Here is a 21,705-nt window from a genome sequence, read left to right as displayed (position 1 = left end):
TAGCATCCCACTCTTCTTGAAGGGCAGCCCTCAGGTCATTGAGGTTCTGGGGTGCAGGGTTTCGAGCCTCTACACAACGGCTCAGCTGATCCCACAGGTTTTCAATGGGATTCAGGTCTGGAGAGAGTGCAGGCCATTCCATTTGAGGTACACCAGTCTCCAACAGCCGTTCCCTGATGATGCGGCCTCGATGAGCAGGAGCATTGTCGTCCATGAAGATTAAATTAGGCCTGTGCTGTTCATGTAGGGGCACAATCACTGGATTAATGATGTTATTCAGGTAGTATGGGCTTGTCACTGTACCATTCACAAAGTGTAGGGCAGTTCTGTACCAAGTGGACACCCCTGCCCACACTGTAACACCGCCACCACCAAAAGCTGGCCTGGTGACAACAGTGGCTGATGCATAGCGCTCTCCCTGACGTCTCCAACATCGTTGCCGGCCATCATTTCTGCTCAGTGTAAATCGACTTCCATCAGAGAACAGCACTGAGGCCCACTGGTTCCTCGTCCAGCGTAAATGCTCCCTGGCCCATGCAAGACGATGATGCCTGTGCCTGGTGGTGTGGTCAGGTACCCGTGCAGGTCGTCTAGCACGCAGACCACGCTGATGGAAACGGTTTGAATGGTCTGACGTGACACTTGGGTGCCTCTCACCTCTCTTAAACGTGCCTGGAGTTGAGTGGCATTCATCATCCGGTTTCTCAGGGCAGTGTTCACAATGTAGCGGTCATCAGCACGGGATGTGGCCAAAGGACGTCCACTTCTAGGCCTTTCTGTGACTCTTCCAGTCTCTCCATATCTCTGTTACAACCTGCTGATGACACTCTGTGACACTCCAAGCTCAGTGGCCACTTCTGTCTGAGAACGTCCTGTTTGAAGCATCGCAATGGCAAGGGACTGTTGTTCCATTGTTAGGTGTCGTCTTGGTCTCATGATGTCAAAATGTGAACAGCATGATGAGGACAACTGTTTAAACACCAGCTCTAATTGAACCAGGACATTTATTGGTCCATTCAAGGATCACACACCTGCCGTGATTTTTGCCGTTAAGCTCCTTGTTAGAGAACAGCAACTTGTGCAAAATTTATTGAAACATTTAACAGTTGGACATGTGCATTTAAAAGCTTAGAGAAGATCACATTAAGTTCACCTGTACAGGTTTGAATGCATTTTAGGCTTGTTGTGAAATTTCACCCAAAAGCTGAATATCCCTAACTTTTTGTGAGTAGTGTATATATGATGAGGTAGTGTTCGTACTTGTTAATGGTTTATACACTATTTTCTTTCACAGGTTCTCCTGATGATTGTCTGTTTTGTTATCTTAGAAGCTTTAGGATGTTTACTGTTTCTTTCTACTGCAGCCCAGAGGAGGACACAATTGTTCTCCGTGAGCTGATCCCAAACAATAAATGCAGAGTGTTGCGTCAGGAAGGGCATCTGGCATAAAATTCATGTCAAACATTCAACTGTGCGATGATTTGCTGTGGCAATCCCTTCACAGGGAGAAGCCAAAAGGGAAACAACTGTTTCTTTCCAGGTGTAGGAGCTTTTTTATTTTTTTGTTGAGGATTGATCACAGTTGCTGTGGTTGTTTTCTAGTTTTCATTTTGCTCTCCCTCTTCCAATATTTTCTCTTCCCAATTCTTCTTTTACCACCTTTTTGCTCTGCTGTTGTTGTGGAGAAATGTGGAGGGAAATCCTCCTGACACCACTGATCAGACAGGGACTAAGAGTAAAGAAGGCTTCTTTTATTATTCAGACAAACTGACAGAGATTCGGTGTGCACACGAGGAAGGCTGCTCACAGCAGTTCCATCCAGCTTTTATAGCCACATCTCTGCAGCAATACTTTCTTCCATTTGAAATCATGTCTCATCTTACACAAGTTGCTAATTATGCACTGTCCAAGTTAGACATCTGTTGCCTGTTGTTTGCTACGATATTTCCCACGAGGAGTTGTTTTTCTACTCTCGGTCATGCTGACATGGAGACTCAGCAGTTAGTCATAACCTGTCTTGTTTTGGAGGAAACGCCCATGGGAGCGTCCTGTTCTGTATTTTCTCACTGCTAGAGTCTGCTGCTGAGTGCTTAAAAGCAAGTTTATATATTCTACTTATAAGACATTATATTGCATGACTATATAAAAGCATGAATGTTCACAAAATATGATGAGAGTAAGTATACATATGAATAAACCTCCTTCAGTCTCTCCAGTCTGGTCCAGTGGTTATAATAAGAGCAAATAAAAGAATCAAGCCTAGCCCAATATCCAAAAGGCTCCTCTTAGCAGTTTAAATTTGTTCAGCACAATATGGCAGCCAGTCCATCATTTTGCTGTTATAACGCTGGACAGGACAGGTTAAAAAAAAAAGGTGAACATCTTTTTAGGATATGGAATTCATCTGGTTCAGCTTGGCCAAAGATGTTTGTTAGCTGTAATGTGTACATGTGCATGCAATAGAAAACTATACAAGGTTAATATATTTTTCTACTCTGGAGTGGTGGAGCGTGTTCAAATGGAGGCCTTTCTGTGTGGAGTTTGCATGTTCTCCCTGTATATGTGTGTGTTCTCTCCAGGTACTCCAGCTTCCTCCCACCGTCTGTAGTAAAACTATGCCTCTATCAATTACTACTTATTAAATTTTAATTACCTCGGAGCACCACTCATCACTTTTACTTAACTTAAGATTCAGGAGGATGAGAAAATCTGAAATATACTTAATTCAATAAACACAGTCTCACTTAAAGTAGTAAATTCTCAGAACGAATGAACCAGAAATTGTACATTCAGAAATTATGACAAGAACGGATGAATTGATTATACATATTTATTACAATGATGGTAAACATACAGCAGTGAAAATGAGCAATGATGGAGAGGTTATTGGTGAGATGGTCAAGTGAATTTGTTTACAGGGATTTTCATTTATGACAGTAATAATGAGAGGTAAAAATGAATTGAATGAAATGGGGCAGAAAGGAACTGGTTGGAATTGAAGCAATTAAATCGGTATCGTTATTTCACTTAAATCTTTGTTAAAATTATACTTAGTGATATTGTGTTTGAATGAGAATTCAAATTTATACTTTGGTTAAGTTTGATGTACTGTTGAACACCACAAGTGATATCAAAGCGCTATGAAGATCCTACTTTTTCCCGCTGGGTCAGCTGATGGAGCCGGCGGACCGGGTGGTTCTGTCCTGGACTGCAAGTCTCCGGGAAATGGACCTTCTGGCGTCGGGAGAAGTAGGTCTGGAGCTGCTCTGATGAACGGGTTGGGATCTCTGTCCAGCAGAATCCCAGAACCAAGGGCGGTGTTTCTCGTACTCAAATTATTCCAAAGGTTGTGTTCCACGCGTACTGTCTGAGGGTAGGCAGTACTTGTACAGACACAAAAATTAGTGGAACTGCGGTTCTGGTGAATTACTGATCTTAAAAAGGAAAAATAAAAATGTTCGTTGGGTAAACTTAAACAAGGCTTGTTTCGCCTTCAACACAAATATTACTTTTCTGTTCGAACTTATCTCGTTAAGATCTTACGCGCACAAAAGAAGAGAGATGGAGTAAACTTATGAGAACAAAGAAACAGCTGCGTACAGCGGAAAGTTGCGAGAGGGCAACGAAATTAAGTCAAAGTACAAGAATCACGGCGATCGAGAGTCAAGGGCCGAGAGAGAAGAACAAGGGAGGACAAAAAAAACCCTCGAAGTCCAGAGCGCGGGTCCATTTAACTGGACCCTTCCTCCTAGGTCCTGACCAATCACAAACCACTAATAGTCAGAAGGCTGGTCAGTCTTACCCAATCAGGTCAGCTTTGATTGTTAACCAAGAGGGTAGGAGTGATTCAGGTCTTATTTCACTGCGGGCCCTGGTTCCTTTCTCCCATTTCATTAACATGATCATGATAATCAAATTATTAACTTTGTTTCCTAGCTTTAAGCATGGCAATCAACATTCTGGGGACTCATGCAGATGTTTTGTTTGCTTGAAAAGGGAACATTTACCAATAGTAATACTTTTACACATGAAACCCAATTGTTGCATATTTCACATATTTCTTATCAAGTGTGGATTAATCCATTGGCATGACTTGTCTTCCTCAGCCGATGAATCCTGAAAGAGAGTTACATTCTTATCCATTCCTATTATTTGCTTAACAGGGGTTCCAAACTTGGAAGGATATAACCAACATTATGTAGTAAAGTGTTCATGATTGATTCTGATGTGTGATCAGTTCAAGGATTTAAATCACATATGAGAATGAATAAAAAGGGAAACTTCAGTCAAACCTATCAACAAAAATCATGTAGGCTACATTAAACCAGTTAGTGAAAGGAAATTTAAAGAAGACACAAAGAAATGCATCTGGAGTTTCTTCCTGTGGGGAGAGGGGTGGATCTGTCACCCAGAATGTATATTCGGGGAGGATCAGAGCAGAGTTGCCGGGTCTCTCTCCTGGCGCCGTTGAGTCTTATCTGGAGGTGTAAAGGTGTCATTTTGACAAGAGCCAGCTGCTTAGTTCGATGTGACATTTCGTATCTATTGACCTAAGGGACTGTAAATTGTGTTAGAGGTTTTGTTCAGACCATCTGGTTTGGGGTCTGCAGGAGGTCCTGAAAGAGAAATCTGGAGGTAAATGTGAATTGTGTGTTTATCTGGGGGGGAAAAGAAAAGAAAACTAATACACCCGAAGCCGTCCTCCTCTTTCGGGTCACAAAAGGTCATTTTCTCCAGTCCTCTAGGATGACACTCCTCTGACTGCAAGAGGAGATCAAGAGCCCATAATTTAATCCAGCCAAGGAGAAAAAGAAAAGGAAAATAAAAGTTGTTTTATTCCTCCTGGGAAAGCCTTGGAGGCTACATGTCCAAAAACAAGCATGTTAGGTTAATTGGTTATTCTAATGAAGGTGTTCCCAAAGTCTGTCCTCAAGGGCCGATGTCCTGCAGGTTTTTGATGTCTCCCTGTTCCAACACAACTGACTTCCATTAAATAGATTCAACAGCCAATGAAGTTCTGCACAATGACTGATTAGATTGAGTCATGTTTGTTGGAACAAGGATACATGGAAAGCTGCAGGACTGTGGCCCTTGAGGACCAGAGCTGGATACCCCTGCTCCAAATTGTTCCTAGTTGTGTGTGTGAGCATGCATGGTTGTTTGTATCTCTATGTTGGCCCTGTTATAGACTAGCAACCGATCCCTGCCTCTCGCCCAATGATCGCTGGGATAGTCTCCAGCTTCCCAGCAATCCTTAAATGGAAGAAGAAGTTAAGAAATGGATGGATGGATGGATGTCTGAGTTTGATCCTGTTGAAACTGCAGGCATTTTGGTACTTGGAGTCGTAGAGTTTGCATTTAAAGTCAGCTTGTGTATTGGAAGTGATTAAAGCAAAATTCCTACAAATAATAAATATAAAAATAGAATGTGACAAAAACAAGAAAATAAATGCAACACACACACACACACACAAAAAAAAAAAAAAAAAAATTGAAATATTTTTAGAGACATGGATATGATGGCACCAGTGCATGAGACATCACTATCAAAAGAAATTTGATCAAATATGGATAAAACAGAGTAGATATGTATCTCTTGGTAGAGAGTCAAGGAAGTCTTTTTCTCTCACAGAGACTGGGCATATTTATAGCACTGATCTCACACAGACACCTTTGGTCATGTAATCCCCATGTGTTTTTCTCATGAATATTGTGGTGTTACACAACCCCCCGTGTTTCTAGTTAAAACTGTTCAGGTCACACTGCCCTCTCTGATATCTGGCACTTCCTGTTTGTTTATGTTTGTCCACTCTTGGACAGGTTGTAGTATAAGAAATGTTGTGGTGGGACACCGGTTCAATGACAAATAAAGCTTCTTTCCTTCTTTTCTGTATTGTCTATGTAAATATGTTTGCTGAAATGTGATCAGATTAATTACAATACATTTGGCATATTTGTGCATGTAAATAACTTATATTGCTAATACAGTAGACATGCTGGGCGTCAGTGCAGACCTTGACAATTTCACAGTGATGGACTTGTGGCTGCCTCTTTCTTGTGCCTCTGTAATTCGATTTCTTTTTCCCATCCACAGACGGGCAGTTGTCCACATCTTGGGCGTCGTCAGATAAACAACTGGAGATGAAGTGTGTCTGCTTTATGCCCGGTGGTGGGGTATCATCTTCCAGTTTGCTTGGAGTATCTCACAAACCCAGGCTGCTTGCTGGTGTCTCTCCACTGGAAACCTGCTTATTCCATTTAAACATTGACAAATTAACCAGTCAAATACAAAACTGTCTGGAATCGCTCTTATTTCCTCAGAAAAGATTAACACATATAGCCTATTTCACGTAGCTTAACTCTCAGCCCTCCATTGCAATCAACGCATGCATGTGTCCAAAGTGTCCAAAATGACAGCTTGTTGTGACAGCAGCTGAAATATCCTTTATTATGAGATTAGCAGACATATCAAAATAAAGCTGTAATAACTTAAGTCCTCACTGTAGCTGTAAGTTCCTGATAAGCATCCCTTTCAGGCACTATTTTTAGCTTCTCCTCTTGTTGGAGAATGGTACCGAGTTCACAGAGCCAACACCAGGCATGACTTAAGATACACTACAGAACTTTTACCATTTTACCGCCACGCGCCCCCTATTTACAGCCAATTTGGCATCCATCTTGCATCATACCTGACCTGTTAGCTCTCTCTTGCCAGCAAAATCTTAAAATCTTAATCTTGTGTTTCTTTGCTGAATCAGCAACTTGTTCAAAACAGCCAGTTCCTTATACCACGAAGCGAAACTCTGCTGCAACGTCACATTTTGTCCCGGATGTATAAGTTGAATGGTACGGTTTCTCAGCCTTAGGATGCTACTGTAGCAGCGGCTCTAAAAATGCACATGATAGATGTCACTGTATCATCAAACAATTCCAGGATGCAGAGTTTTAAGGTCAGAAAGTTATGTAATGGGTCTTTAATAAAAACCCGCTTTGTGTTATTTGTAATGGCAACATAAACCATGTAAAGTAACCTTCAGACACATTCCCACTCAGGACTGTAGATGTTCCTATTTTCAGTCTAAAGGTACAAGTTAGTCTTTTCTTTCAGTTGAAGCTCCTAATCCCTGGAACAGCTCAAGCAATGTCAAATTTAAAATATCTGCTGTAAATCTGTTTCTTCATCCTGGCTTTTGAACTTCATTAAGTAGTAAACCTGTTAGGACAATAAACTGAAGTAGCAAAAAACATACAGCAGCTTGATTAACTTTAGACAAGTTACTTTATTTCCAGAGTAAAAAATTGTGGAAGTTTGACCAAGATGCCCATCCAGTCCTTTAAAGTTTGAACATACATTTACAAACAAATGTTTTTATTTACCTGCCAGCCTCCCGGTTCAACACAAAAATGTCTCATGAAATGGAAGGCGAGCAGCTTGCATTAACCAACAATAAAGTAAAAGTTAGAAAAATGAAAACTTTAAACTATAAAAAAATAGAAAATTTCTTTGTATAAAAATGTTTTAAAAAATGCAAAAACTGCCTAAGATAAGGCTGACACACATAAGAAATACAGTTACATGTATTTTAAAAAAAAAGGTGCAGTCTCAAGAGGCCTGCAAGTGTTTACATAGAAAAGTTTGTCAGGCGTTAGAAAGTGACTCTGAAGTCAATGAGGTAAATGTTCACACATCTTTTCTTAAAAAAACAAAAAAAAAACAAACAAGAAACATAAGAGCTTACATCTACTGTAAAAGGATAATACTTAAAAAAATAGTAAAAATCGTGAACAAGTATATTTAAAATCTAAACATTTAAAGCCTTTTTTCTGGGGGTGAATGCCTCCTCTTGTTGTATTTCTTCTGGTACTCATTGAAGAGGTCGACATTCCTGGAAACACGTAGGGGCCAGTACTGCTTTTGAGGTGTTGGACGCCAGTGTCGTACTGTGCAGTACATTCACAATGATTAGTATAAGAGTAACAGTAATTTTCACTTCGAAACAACAACACATAAGATAACCAGTAGTTTTAGTTTTATTTGTTACCTGTTGGCCCTACAGCGTTATTGGGGGTCCAATCTTTTTCTTCTGCAAGATCTGGCTTATCTTAAAAGGAAAAGAAAACTCAATAAAACAAAATAATCATATACTTCATTCACCATTTCTATTACAGAAACAAGCAAAAGCTAACATTTCGTAGATCACTTACTAGATTTTTAAGTTAACCTTTGATCAAAATGTGTTCTGTGGCAAATAAGACTTGATCTAGAAATCATGACTTGATCGAGACAACAACCAGGTCACTATCGGATTTCTCCCTGACATCTTTGTTTACAATGTTGACATGATAGCGTCCTCCCCTCTGGCTAGCTTTACTTTCTACTTTGAAAAAAAGCCTTTAATTTGACTGAGTTTAACATAGCAAATGATTTGAATTTGGTATAGTCAGTCAAGTCTAGGTTCAATAATGTTGTGTACCCAAAGAATTAGTTCGCTGAGTATCTAACAGTTCTCTCTTCCTTTATGATGGCACAGGCATACTGCAAGAAAACAATGCCATGATTCTGGGAGCATGAGTTGTCCAGAGGAGATGTTTCGAACCTGCTTAAGACTTTACACACACCCAACTCTCCAGTCATCAATAAGAGATTGTTGAAAACAATGCATAGATCTCCAAATTGGAATTAATGCTGCGACATAGCATGAGCTTATTAAAACATTGCAATGGTCAATGCTGGAATCAACTTTTAGATGTAGATTCAGTACTAAACGGTGACTTGAAATACAAGTTTCAAGGGAACTGACATTGGGTCTGAAAGAGCCAAGCCTCCTCTCAATATGGACATGCAATTTTATTGTAATTACTTCCTTATTTCATTTTTATTACCTGATGTGGAATCAGCAGTTTCATTCCTCCTGGTGGATCCATCCATAAAGCTGAATGTGTTTGGTAACACACTGAACTTCAAGACTATGTTCTCCTGGAGTGGCATGGCATCTTGGCTTTCATTTTCAGTGTTTCTGCTCTCCTGTCCGAGTGCGACGCTATATCTCCTCTTCTTCACCTCTTTAGGGCTAAGCAGACAGGAGGTTGACCTCCTCCTCCGCTTCCTGCGGCATTTGCCATTTCCATCAGAAACATTAATTTCAGACAGACCTGACCACTTTCTCCTTTTTAGACTCACTGTAGGTAATGGAGCAGAAAAACTTCTTTGTATGTTCCATTTCTTTCTGTGCCCCCTTATCACTGAAAGGGTCATGGGTGGAAAGCTTTTCCTCCATTTCTCATAGATTGCCTGTTTGACAGAGTATTTTGGTGCACTGGAAGCTTCTACAGAATTCTCCCTCGAAGGGTTGAGATTCACTGACAGAACTGTTGGAGGTTCAAGGTTTTCATAAGATGGACATGATATGTCGCTGGTTCCACTGGCACTTCCTTCATGTTTTGCAGAACCAAACAGAACCAGTTCAACAGTTTTTTCTTCTGAGGCTTGAACATCTGAGACATTCTGCAAGTCCAAATCAGCAGATACTTTGCATTTCTTTGGTTCATTTAATAATGTGAAATACTGATCAAGACTGCTTTGTCTTTTTTGAGTTGTTAGAAGAGTTTTACATTCAAGATGTTGGCCGGAAGATGTTTGATTAGTAGCCTCTCCATCCTCTTTGGATTGTAAAGAAGATTCTGCCACAACTGTAGGTAGGAGCTGCACTTCACAGTCCTTTTCTTCCTGGTCTGACATTCGAAAGCAGACTTCATTTTCAGTGCTGGGAGATTCTGCAACTTGAGTTTGTTTGGCACCGATGACTATAGCCCTCAACTGCATGGTTTCTGTTGATTTGAACTCTTCTTGTGCACACTCGTCCACAGGGTCTATCATTGCATTGGCAACATTCGTTGTCTCACTTGAAAGGTCAGGATCCCTGTTGGAAAGATCATCATCTTTGTCACTTTCACCAACATCTGACTGGATGCAGTAGCTTTCGTCCGAAAAGGTCATTGGCTCTCGATAAGAAGATGAGAGAAGTTTGTCGTCATTGACAGTTAAGTCAATGATTTGACTGAATTCCTTGAAAATGTCAGTGCTACTTAATGATATAATTTGACAGCTGTCCTCCTGGGTATTTCCTGGACTGTCAGGGTCAAGAGTAAGTGTCTTGGCAGTATTTTCAGGATGACTTTCATCCTCTTGGCACTGGCATTTAAAAGATGGTCTGCTTAATCCTGACAGCATTTCCATCAGCTTTGCAAGGCAGCAAATCTGGTCGATCTTGTCACTTTTTGGTCTGATCAAATCAACAGACTCTATAGGTGCAGCACCCATTTTCTTTGGTGTCACGTTCTGTTCAGAGTTATTTACAGCAGCTGTCAGTTCCTGATAATTGATAACCTGATTCGCACTTTTCTGTACTTGTTCATAGAATACTTTGGCTTCTTCTGGAGCTAAAACATGAATTTTAAATGAGTAAGGTGAGTTGGTCAAATCATTGCTCTCTGATTGATTTGGCGAGGCAGGAGTTGAAGGAGTCTCAATATCAGGGGGTTGTTTTTCTTCAACCAAGTCAGTGGACTGGGATTCTGTCAAGACTGCCTTTGGCACCTCATTTGCAACTTGTTCAGGAACACTGTCAGCCATTTTCACCTGATCCATCTGGCCATCAGTATTGTGCACATATTGATGATACCGGAAAAACCAAGGGAAGCCAAAGTCTTTATCTATGTCATCTAGCTGATCATTTAAATTCAACCACAGTGATTTGTAAGGTGGTTCCGAGTAGACTTCCTCATCACTGAGGACATGGTAGTGCTTGAGTTTGTGTCGCTTAACTTGTGACAGTACAACAGTGTCTTCCTTGATGACCAATTCGCAGATTTTTTCAACATTTGAGATAAAATCTTGCATAATGCCAGGCTTGTAGCAATTAAACCATTCTTTGTACTTTGCTTTTATTAACATTTGTGGTTCATCATGCTTTGAAACATTTTCCAGCTTTTTCTGTGATTTTTCAATTGTCAGTATTAGTTCTGACAAAGCCTTGGCTGTCCAAGGGGTTGTTGGAAGTGAAGAAAGATCCGGAACAGATGGTGAGGGAGGTGTTGCCCGTTTATTTCGCTCCTTTGGAGAGCTTTGACTTGCTGTTACTTCTGAGGAGCGTTCAGCAGCAGCTGCAGCTTCAGTATCCACCTCAGATGTTACAGTCAGGTTGTGATGTTCTAAATCTGAGGACTTTAAAACTGTACCATCACTGGAAATTTCTTTATTAGAGCTAGTTTTATTTGGGTTTTCTTTACGAAGACAAGATTGTTCTGCCATAAATTCTGCCACCCTTTGTTTTGCCACCTCAGGCGAAATGCAGTCTTTCTCAGGGTCAGTGACAGAGTCCCAGGTTGTGCTGTTCAAAGAGGTAACAGCATTCTCCTGAGACAGTGGTTGCACCACGGCAACAACCCTTGCACCTGTGTGACTAGGTGTAGACAGAGCAGAGCCATCACTCTGTTGGACTTGAGTGGAATACCCCAAAATGTTCAACAATTCTGGATGTTTTGCTAGATAGGACATGTTCTGTGTTGACACTCTTGTAGGTGCATTTATCAGTTGGGGTGTCTTGTTTAGTGATACAACTGGAATTCCTCTTGAGGGCAAATCTTTGTATGGAAGACATGCCTGGTCTGCCTCACCTCTTGTATCTCCAGTTTCTTCTGTGGTGACACTTGAAACATGTGGTAAAGATTTTTGGAGAGGTTGTGTATTTACAGTGTACTGTGACCTTGACACAATGCTCTGAGGCGTAGATTGGCCAGAGTGGAGAGGTAAGGACCGGCTGACATTCATATTAAAACTTCCAGGGGAGGAAACAGAGCTCACAGTTTGCATGTTCCAATTAGACTGTCTCACCACGCCACTATGCACGCTATAAGGAGGAGGAGGAGGATGGCGACTATCAGAGCCAGCAGTAGACAACATGCATTGGCTGTTGGTGGTTTCTTTGGGTCTGGGCATTTGCTGTGGTGCAACATTAGGATGTGTAGAAAGCCCAATTGTTGCTCCTACGTACCTGGCTATAGACTGGCTCATTGAATGTGTCTTACTAGAGTTCGCATTTGTCCAGTTCTTACATGGAAAGCCTGTTTGAGCAGCATGTTGAGTTTTCTGACTCATGTTCGAGGCATACAAAGTCTGTGTGTTTGATGGCTGTGCTGTCATGCTGTTAACTCCAGAAGACTTAGATGTTACCATGCAATGACTTGATGGATAGCTTGGAGAAAATCTTCGCTCAATATGGCTCTGTTTTGGAATCTGATTATGAGCTGCCTGAGGGTTATGTACTCCACCAGGCACCAGTATGCTTGAATTAACCACTTGTGTATGCGGACTTGAAGAAGCTGCAGTAGTATACGCTGAAACAACTTTTGTTATGCTGCCATTTGCATTTTGATACAAGCAGTGCTGAACTCCATTTGGTTGGGAAGTGGATATTGCTTGACCAGCAAGCAAAAGTTTCCAAAAAGATGACTTATCTTGATTGGGGTAGGCAGTATTTGGGTTTATTGTGTTCTGTGGACTCTGGTTTGCTGAATTTTGATGAAAAGTTTGTAGCTGAGTGGTATTTTGCTGGTGGAAGGAGGCACTTGTGTTGATTGTATTTTGCAGTCTCTGGTTTGTATTATTCTGAAGAATAATTTGCAGCTGAGAGGCATTTTGCTGGGCATATGTTGAGTTTGTAATGACTGTGTTCAGTGGACTCTGGTTTGTTGGTTGATGAAAAGTTTGTAGCTGAGCGGTGTTTTGCTGGAGGAAGGTAGCATTTGTGTTGATTGGGTTTTGCTGTCTCTGGTTTGCTGAATTTTGATGAAAGATTTGCAGCTGAGAGGACGGAAATCCATTCATAGCTGATTGAGAAGTGTTTCCATTTTGTGAATTCTCAGTAGACTGCAAATACTGAACGATTTGTGAGATATGCTTAACAGCTTTTGCATTTTGAGAATTAACTGCCTGATTAGAGACTGCAGATGTCTGCCAGTTTTCCAAATGTCCATTAGAATTAGCTTTATTGTATGAGGTAATGTTATGCCTCTCAGATGGTTGGATACCTGAGTTTATTGTATTGTTCGCTGAAGTCCAAAGGTGATTTCTCGTTGCATCCTGGGCAAGGGGGGCACCTGCTTGAAAAGCTTGTAAGGGTGTTCCAACTTGTTGATGTTGCCCATTCATCTGTGCAAAAGAATGCATTTTTGTCCTCCGTTAATTCTTGGGAGGAAGACTTTCCTGAAAGAAGGATTGAAAAAAGAAAACATAGAATAAAATACCCAACATTGCATTTTACAGTTGCAGGTTTCTCAAGCATATTGACACAGTATTTTTTTTACATTCTTGCAATATGCAAGTGCCATGATTCGGGGCATTTGTAGAAACTAGGTTAGGGTGAGGTTACAGTTTGTCAAGTCTATAAAGTAAGTGCAACCTAGTTTTTGGTTTGCCAAATTGAGGTAACCAACCAAATATTGCATTTGACTGCATCTTATACAACCTTTGAGTTTCTGTCTCAATCTCTATAGCAAAGATTAATTCTTTTTATAGTCAAACTATACAGTGGAATGCATGACATTCGTAACAGTGCTAATTTAAACAAATTTAAAGGTAAAGAGGCTGAAAATGAACCTCCGGGAACATGAGATAATGATTAAAGAGTCCTTTTATGTTGGGGTTGGCGGAACTTGTGATACATTCATAGTGAGGTCTGCGAAGCAACAAAAACAAGCTTGATATTTAACATGTAAAAATAAGTAAAGAGTTTTTTGGTGTAAAAGGAAACATTTTACAGTCAAACCCAAGCTCCATCTCTTACCATATAACGATTACTCATTTAATTAATGCCATTTGTTCAAACCAGTGAGTTTTACACTAAAACCATTTAGATTTACATTGAAATTTTGTCACATTTGGTACAAAGTCCTGACAAAGAACCTCCAAAAATATAACTCAATGCTGTCACTTTGTAAAAGAAAAAACAACTTAGTCATTTCTTTTCAGTTTGTAGTAGAATAAAATGTATTCAATTGGAGTCAGGTCAAAATGAACTTAGGAAAAGTACATCAAAAGCAGATCTAATGTCCAACTTTTATGTAAATAAGATAATAGAGTTTCATAACATGAAAAATACTTGAAATGAACAGGCAGGTGCCACCCAGTCTGATTAGCAGATGGCTATAATCCAATTTAGGAACAGGGAGGTCCTGTCTGAGAAAAGTGTTTATTTCTAGTGCTACATTTGTATTGACGTATTTGTATTTGCATTTGTATTTGATTGAGTTGTGTGTGGACGTGACCAGGAAGAATGGTTGAAGCATATATAACGGACTGTGTTGTGTCAAAGTTCAAGCTCTGTCTCCAGTCCTCTACAGCTGTCAATGTATATTATCTACTAATATTAAATTTACACTACACAATAGAGACCAATCTAACTCTTATGCTCTGTTGTCTCTTTCGGGGTACTTCGGAGGATGAAAGTGGCAACTTCCTAACCAAGGTCGGTTTGGTTGGGGGAGGAGACGTCCCTCCTCTGTTAACATCATCTTATAAGTATAAACCCTCTGATATTTCAGCGTAGAGCTTCTTCTGTTATTGTGATTAAAATCTGAGTCGGCTTACAAATGAAAATATTGGTCTGCTTCAGGTGGATTAAATACAGGCAGGCAGATTAGAGCAAAGTGCACTCTGGGTAAACACAACCAAAACATACATGCTGGTAGGACAAAAGGTGGTAGAACTTAACTCAGCCCACCGCAATTTACTGAGTCTATGGGACTATCCTGGTATGAATCCACCCTTAGCGTCTGATAATTTCAATATTCCTGTTTTAAAACAGCTTTGTTTACTATTAATTTTAATTTTTTGTGGTTTTGTACCACAAGAACACCAATGTTGACTGATTATCTATCAAAATAAATGCAGACACAAAGAAAACCACTATGGATGTTTGATGAAATGACATTTAGTAACAGAAAAACAGGAATTTTGCATAAGAATTAGAAATGCACTAAGAGCACATTTTTCAAACTGAGTACAAGCACATTTTGAGTACTTGGCAATACAGAACAGGGATATCTGTGATATAATTGATCTGAAAAAGTCAGAGCTAAATTTTCCAGTTTTGTAATGAACCTGGATGGCATTACTTTAGCTTCCTGTTTTACAGTGAGAAACCTTGGAGTTATATTTGACTCTGACCTGTCCTTTGCCCCACATATTAAGCAGGTTACTAAAACAGCCTTCTTTCATTTACGTAATATAGCCAAAATTAGAGACATTCTGTCTCGGAGTGATGCAGAAAAACTGGTTCACGCTTTTGTTACTTCAAGACTAGATTACTGTAACTCTCTATTACTGGGCTGTCCTAAATATGCCCTGAAAAGCCTTCAGCTGATCCAGAATTCTTCAGCCAGAGTCCTGACCAGAACCAGCATGAGAGATCATATTTCTCCAGTTTTAGCCTCTCTTCAATTGGCTGCCTGTTGAATCTAGAACAGAATTTAAAATCCTTCTCCTTACATATAAAGCTCTCCACAACCAGGTAGGGCTGGGCGATATATCGAATATACTCGAGATATCGTGGCTAGTCCCCTGTGCGAAATAGAAAATGCCTATATTCATCATATTCGAGTATCCTGTTGTCACGCAGTTGTTTTTAGCTGTGGGCGGGGTTTTCTCCCTCTTCCTCAACTCTCCACCGCTTTGCACAGAGAGTTAAAGCAAGTGCACCTAGTTACGTACATAACGTGAGCTATGTGCTACGTCATGAGAGGCAGCGTGTAGCCACTGTTGCCAACTTGGCGACTTTCTCGCTAAATCTGGCGACTTTTTTTGTGAAAAACGACAAATCTAGCGACTTTTACTGGAGTTATTGGAGACTTTTCTGGTGTTTTGGCGACTGACTTTAAAGCACATATTGTAAAGTTATTGTCACGAACGAGAGTCTCTCCCCGTCCTAAAGCACTCAGTCGCTCCGGCTGCAGCTGCAGCCAGTCAGAGGAGCAGAGAGAACACCTGCACGACTCTACCTACAGTCACAATGAACAGCCAAATCCGCCACTGATCCCGCTCTGGATTACAGAGTGGGACGTAAATTGCAAAGTTTTTCCACGGCAATCAGGAGGCAGAGCCTTTGGTTATCAGGCCCCTCTCTTATGGAATAAGCTCCCAGTTAGTGTTAGGGAAGCAGATTGATTTGATGTGATTTGATAAGTCCTACAGCTAGGGATGGTTAGCATCCCCTAGTTATGCTGCTATTGGTTTACACTGCTGAGGGACATTTACTGATACACTGAGCTTCTCGCTCTCTCTCTTTTACCCCCTCCCCATAACAGTGTTGCATCATTAACATGTATGTCTCCTGTCTCAGCAGGTCTCCCTGGCCGGGAGTAGCAGTTCCTGTTGTTTGTTGTCTTTCTGTCCTCTTCCCCCCCACACAGCAGAGGCAGATGGCTGCCTGTCCTTGAGCCAGGTTCTGCCGGAGGTTTCCTTCCTGTTAAAAGGGAGTTTTTTTTCCTTCCCACTGTCGCCTGTGTGCTTGCTCAGGATGGAAGACTGAGTTGGATTTTCCAACTCAATCTGTTGGTTTCCTAATATAGGACATTATAAATTCATCTGCTTAAAAGAATACAATGACTCATGACGGTTCCTCGGCATCTGGACTTGCGTGGAATGATGGTCAGGTTTGGGTACCATGTGTCCGCCACTCAAGGACAGAGGCCAGACAAAGCTTAGACGTCTAGAGTCCCATTTTGTGAGTGTGTTATGAATCAGGCAATAATATTATTTTGACCATGAAACACTCCTTAGAACTGCTGCTTTCTACTGACTGCTGCTGACTTGTCTTTTTTTTTTTTTTTTTTTTTTTAACTTTTACCTCACTTCTTATCGTGTTATTGTGAAGAAATGTTGTGAATGTGAACCATGAGTGATTAGGCAGACAAACATTATCCAAAGAGATGAGGAAAAGAAAGAAAACGTGGCAGAATTTGGGACAAGTGTCGAGCCGAGACTGTCTTTAGCTGGCTGAAGAGAGTTCAGATTCCAGACAGATGCTGGGTTACTAAAGCTTGATCCAGCAGTTTCAAATTCTGTCTTGACATTTTTCCCTGCAACCTGGTCACAATCATAGCCTCCACCCATCCTCCAACTTTCTTTTATCATGCTCTAAGGATATAAAAAGTCCTCTTTTTGTTCACTTTCCTATGAAGGTAGCAAATAAAGGTCCCAACTGAGACCTTACATTGGGAGTTAATCACGTTACAGAGTACATTCACCAATAGCTTATTTTTATATCATGATAATCCAGACTTGTGATCAAGCTTTATGCACACCTGCTTTCTTCATCTTCTGAACTTTTCTTGCAGCTTCACTTAAATATTGGCCTTACAAAAAAAAAACACACAAAAATAAACCAATACAAGGCGGGGTTGTAAGGCAATCTTGCATGTGCTGCAATAAGAAGAGAAGCCACAAGCAAACACCCGCCAGGAAAAAGTGGTGACCTACTGTGCAGTATATGGACTGGAGACCCCCCAAGTCCCAGAGGGAAACTGGGACTGTGTTCCGCTAAACCAGCAGCCACTAGGATGGGGTTGAGCAAACAGAAGGAAACAGCTGTTGGGAATTTCCTGACAGTGCAGCCTGCATCGTCTCACATTTCATGCTAGGAGGTTATATGGGGAATCTAAGGGAGCCCAGAGACTGAGCAACCAAAATCATCCATCTGTGGTTTCCCACAACAGTTCAGAAACTTGGGCTTACTCACACAAGCAGCCATAGTTTGCATTTTCCAAACCAACAGCAGAACTGGCCAGATGGTGAGTCTGTGACCATCACAAAGAAGCTCTCTGGTTTCCATAGTAACCACATCAGTTGTGGTCTGTTTATTTACTAAATTTGACCTTGCCTCTCTTACAGTTTCCTCAAAGCAAAACTACAGTAAAGTTACTCTTACTGGTTGATTTAAGATATTTCTTTGAAATTCAGAAAACGACCGTGGTTGCTATGGTAATTATCTTTCTTCCACAACATTGGTGGAATCAACCAAACTGCCAGAATTGGATGATTCTTTCTCATGTATCAGTCTGCGGTTGCTTCACTGAGGTTAAGCAGTGGCTTCACACCAGATATTTTTGTTTGCTTGAAACATTTTTCAGGTTGGGAAAAAAAAAAATCTCGGCCATGTGTTTGAGTCATCTCTCCACCCTGCTGTTTAAAGCAAGACAGATCCAGTTACAACTGGTCTGAACATTTTTCTTGGAGTTAGAAGTTCAGCCAAAACTGTTATCCTGGAATGAACTCTACAAGGCCAGTTCAATCTCTGCGTCTCTCTCTATTGTCCCTACTTGGCTAATTATACTTCATTTTTCAAAACAATCCTCGACAGAAGCCACTAAACCATAAAATGCTCCTCTCAATGCTGCAGCAGAGAAAGACTTGCAGATTGTGGCCCTCAGTGTGTTTGGATGTTTTGCACCATGCAGTTAAACAGTTTCGATTAACAACCTTTAGTATAGACGGAGCAGGAAGTTTCAACGCAGAACAGGAGACAAACACATACACCCTCCTCTAAATAAATAATCTAAACCACCCTTTAGACATCTAACCAACAGGTTGAGGAAGGAGAACTTCTTCCTTATCTGCACCATAATTCACGTTTCCTCCAGCAAAACCAAATGCATGCACCAGACACAGACAGTTTCCTCTTTACAGCTTAAAAACAATCTGAACAGCAATATGCACACTCACTCACACCTCTCTGCTCTGCACACACACACACACTCATGATGACATGAAGCTGGAACTTGCACTTTCAAACATCCCACCTTATCCTGTACATTACAGCTGCCGTGTCAGTGACATCCTGCACACATTTATACTGTTGATGGTGTGTATTTAACTTACCATTTCTTTCTTTTCTCTGTGTGTTAATACACTTTTTAGCCCACTGATAGAAATCATGATGCGGTTACATGATGTTTTAAACTCTGAAATAATTCAGAACTAAATCATTCCAAATAAAAAAGGAATTCAACTTCGAGTTTACATGGAAATAGTAATTCCAAACTGAGGTTTACATGGAAAACACATTTATTCGGTTTAGAAAAGCTCTGATTGGACACAAACAAACTCCACTTCCTGCTTCATGTCTTTTTGGATGTAACATGGAAAACCACATATTTAGTACAATTTTTGCTTTGATTTTGATTATAGTTGTATAGCACCAGCTCGCCACAAGCGAACTACTTCACTGTTTTCAGCAGCTGAGGAGGAGAAGGAAGATAAAGTACCGAAGACAGGAGGCAGAGGACCGCGGGGAATACATGAGAGCATGAGAAGAACAATCTAAATTAACTTTGAGCGGAATGAACATTCACATGATGGAGGAATGACTCAGTTCAGATTTAAAATGAGAATAAATCGGCTACTTACTTCAGAAATAAGTTTCATTCTGAATTGTCATTTCCATTCAGAATTAGGAGTTTACGTGGTCATTTTCCACCAGTTTAAAGCAGAATTAACTTTTATTCGGGATTAAAACTCTCATGTAAACGTGGCCATGATGACAGTGTGATGAAGCTTGTTACGTGAAACTGCGAAGGATTAAACAGTGCACTTCTGCAGAGATTAGAGTCTGGAGCGGCTGTTTTGCATGATGCAAGCTTAAACATGCTGCACACGAACAGGGTGGGACAAGCATTTTTTTCCATATATCATGCAGGGCTGCTGTTAATATTTAAAACATTTTATCAGGAAAATGAAGTTATAATTATAATGTATTTTATTTATAGTTATAATTACTACTTTTAGCTTAAGAGCAGTGGCATGAGCGTGCTCATATAACCCTGTTGCTTGTCTTGTGACTTGTGTCCCGCTGTGTGTGTGCACAGTGTGTGTAATCACATGGTTACAAGAAGGGCACCATCAGGCGTGGGCAGCTGCCGGTTGCCGAAGCAACAGATGTAAAAACACAACCCAGCTGCCCACACCTGCTGCCCACAACTGTATTCTGTTGTATGGCGTGATGAGAACTCCCTGCTGCAGGTAAAACTCAGTAATCAGAGCCGTCTGAGGGCTGATGGCGACACACATCCTTCAACAAATAGTCCGATTTGACTGTTTAGTTTCACGAACAGGGTGCAAATCTGCACAAATCATGTATCTGTGAACTCTGTATGGACACATGACTGCAACTGCACTGCAATCAATGCTGATTATTAGCAGTTAATAACCAATAAATCAAGTTTATCCCCAGAAAATAATTACATGCGAGAATTAAAGATGTGGAGATGAATGATCATATCATCGCATAAAACAATCTATGTTTTCTGATTAACAAGCAACTATGATTAAAGGGAATAATCATACTTAGAAAGGCATAAGATGATGGAAAGTTTTGATTTTTAATTTAAATGAGGGTAGAAACAGCCTCATGATGCAGGAGAAAGCCAGCGCTGCAAAGGATCAAAACCAGCCAGGGACTCGCACAAATAAAAACTGTTTTTAGGGGAACTAGGACTCCAGGAAGTCAGCAGACAGCCTGATGCTGACATAACCCGGGGCTATGTGAACTCAGAAGGGCGGACTAGAGTTGGAAGCTTGTGAGCTCTGACCACTAGTGACGTTGTGATTGATGCAAAAGAATTAGAGGTCATATGTGTGCCTGAATTAGGAGAAAGAGGACGACGTCCATCAAACCCTGCAAGGAGTGAGCAAGCTCTGCTGCTTCAGACAAAGCCAGAGTTGCACAGGATCTACCATCTTACTCGAGGCAAGACGCGGCACTGTGACTTTGGAATGATTAACTTTCACTGCTGAAAGGGACTACTGGCCGGATTGCTAATGATTCATCCTGAGGAGTGGCTCCATCACAAGGGCTAATAAAAGCAAGGTTATAGGACCCTCCTCCCCTCCCCCGGACTAATGGATTTACACACCCTCAACTGGGATGACTTTAGCAGAGATCAGATTAAATCCATCTAAATTCTAATTAAACAGATCTTTACCCATTTTTATTTTACTGATTTGGGTTTATTTCATCTATTTTTTATTTAACAGTTTATTTGATCTCATGATTTAACAGACTTATTTTACATTTATTCATGACAGATATGTTTCTTCCTTTTCCTAACCAAAATGCTTCAATAAACAATATGAAGTTGTGATCGGTTCTTCCTTCATAGCGTTAAGTGCCGCCTTGTTGTGGTATAATATTAATAATGTCTTGAGCGTTATTTCATGCATCGAGAACTACAGTTCCTTACCAGCAGGTCTGCCTGCATGCTTGGTTAAACCTCTACAGATGATCCAGAACGCAGCAGCACATCTGGTTTTCAACCAACCCAGACAGCTGTCACTCTGCTGCTAATCACACTTCACTGGCTTCCGATCGCAGCACGCATCAAATTCAAAGCTTTGCTTCTGGCTTACAAAATAATTACTCCAACGGCTCTTGTCTACCTTCCCTCCTTAATCCAGAGCTACTCTCCCTCTCCACAGTTAGGCTCCACCAGTTAAAGACACCTGGTGTTACCATTACGTGGGAATAAATCACCAGCTCTAATGGTGGAACAACCTCCCAAACTTTTAAGAGCAAGCTGAAGACTCAGCTCTTCAAGGAGCATTTTCACACTTAGTTTAACTCTATTTGTCAGAGGAGTTGAAGAATTTAGCCC

The 21,705-nt window shown here is 40.8% G+C and overlaps 1 long non-coding RNA gene across 1 annotated transcript in view; it reads right to left on the bottom strand.

Annotated features, from left to right (window-relative positions):
• Nucleotides 1-7,307: 7,307 nt before the first annotated feature.
• LOC306771404 overlaps nucleotides 7,308-21,705 on the bottom strand; it is a 16,113-nt gene continuing 1,715 nt past the window's right edge. The window contains exons 2-4 of the long non-coding RNA XR_013771761.1: nucleotides 8,884-13,264; nucleotides 8,043-8,102; nucleotides 7,308-7,941 (exon numbers count right to left, since the gene is read on the bottom strand). This is a non-coding gene — a long non-coding RNA (uncharacterized lncRNA). The remainder of the gene's footprint in view (nucleotides 7,942-8,042; nucleotides 8,103-8,883; nucleotides 13,265-21,705) is intronic.

Source organism: Telmatherina bonti, assembly GCF_933228915.1.
Source record: "Telmatherina bonti genome assembly, chromosome: 2".
Lineage (NCBI taxonomy): Eukaryota > Metazoa > Chordata > Actinopteri > Atheriniformes > Telmatherinidae > Telmatherina > Telmatherina bonti.
This window is presented reverse-complemented; position numbering and strand designations above follow the sequence as displayed.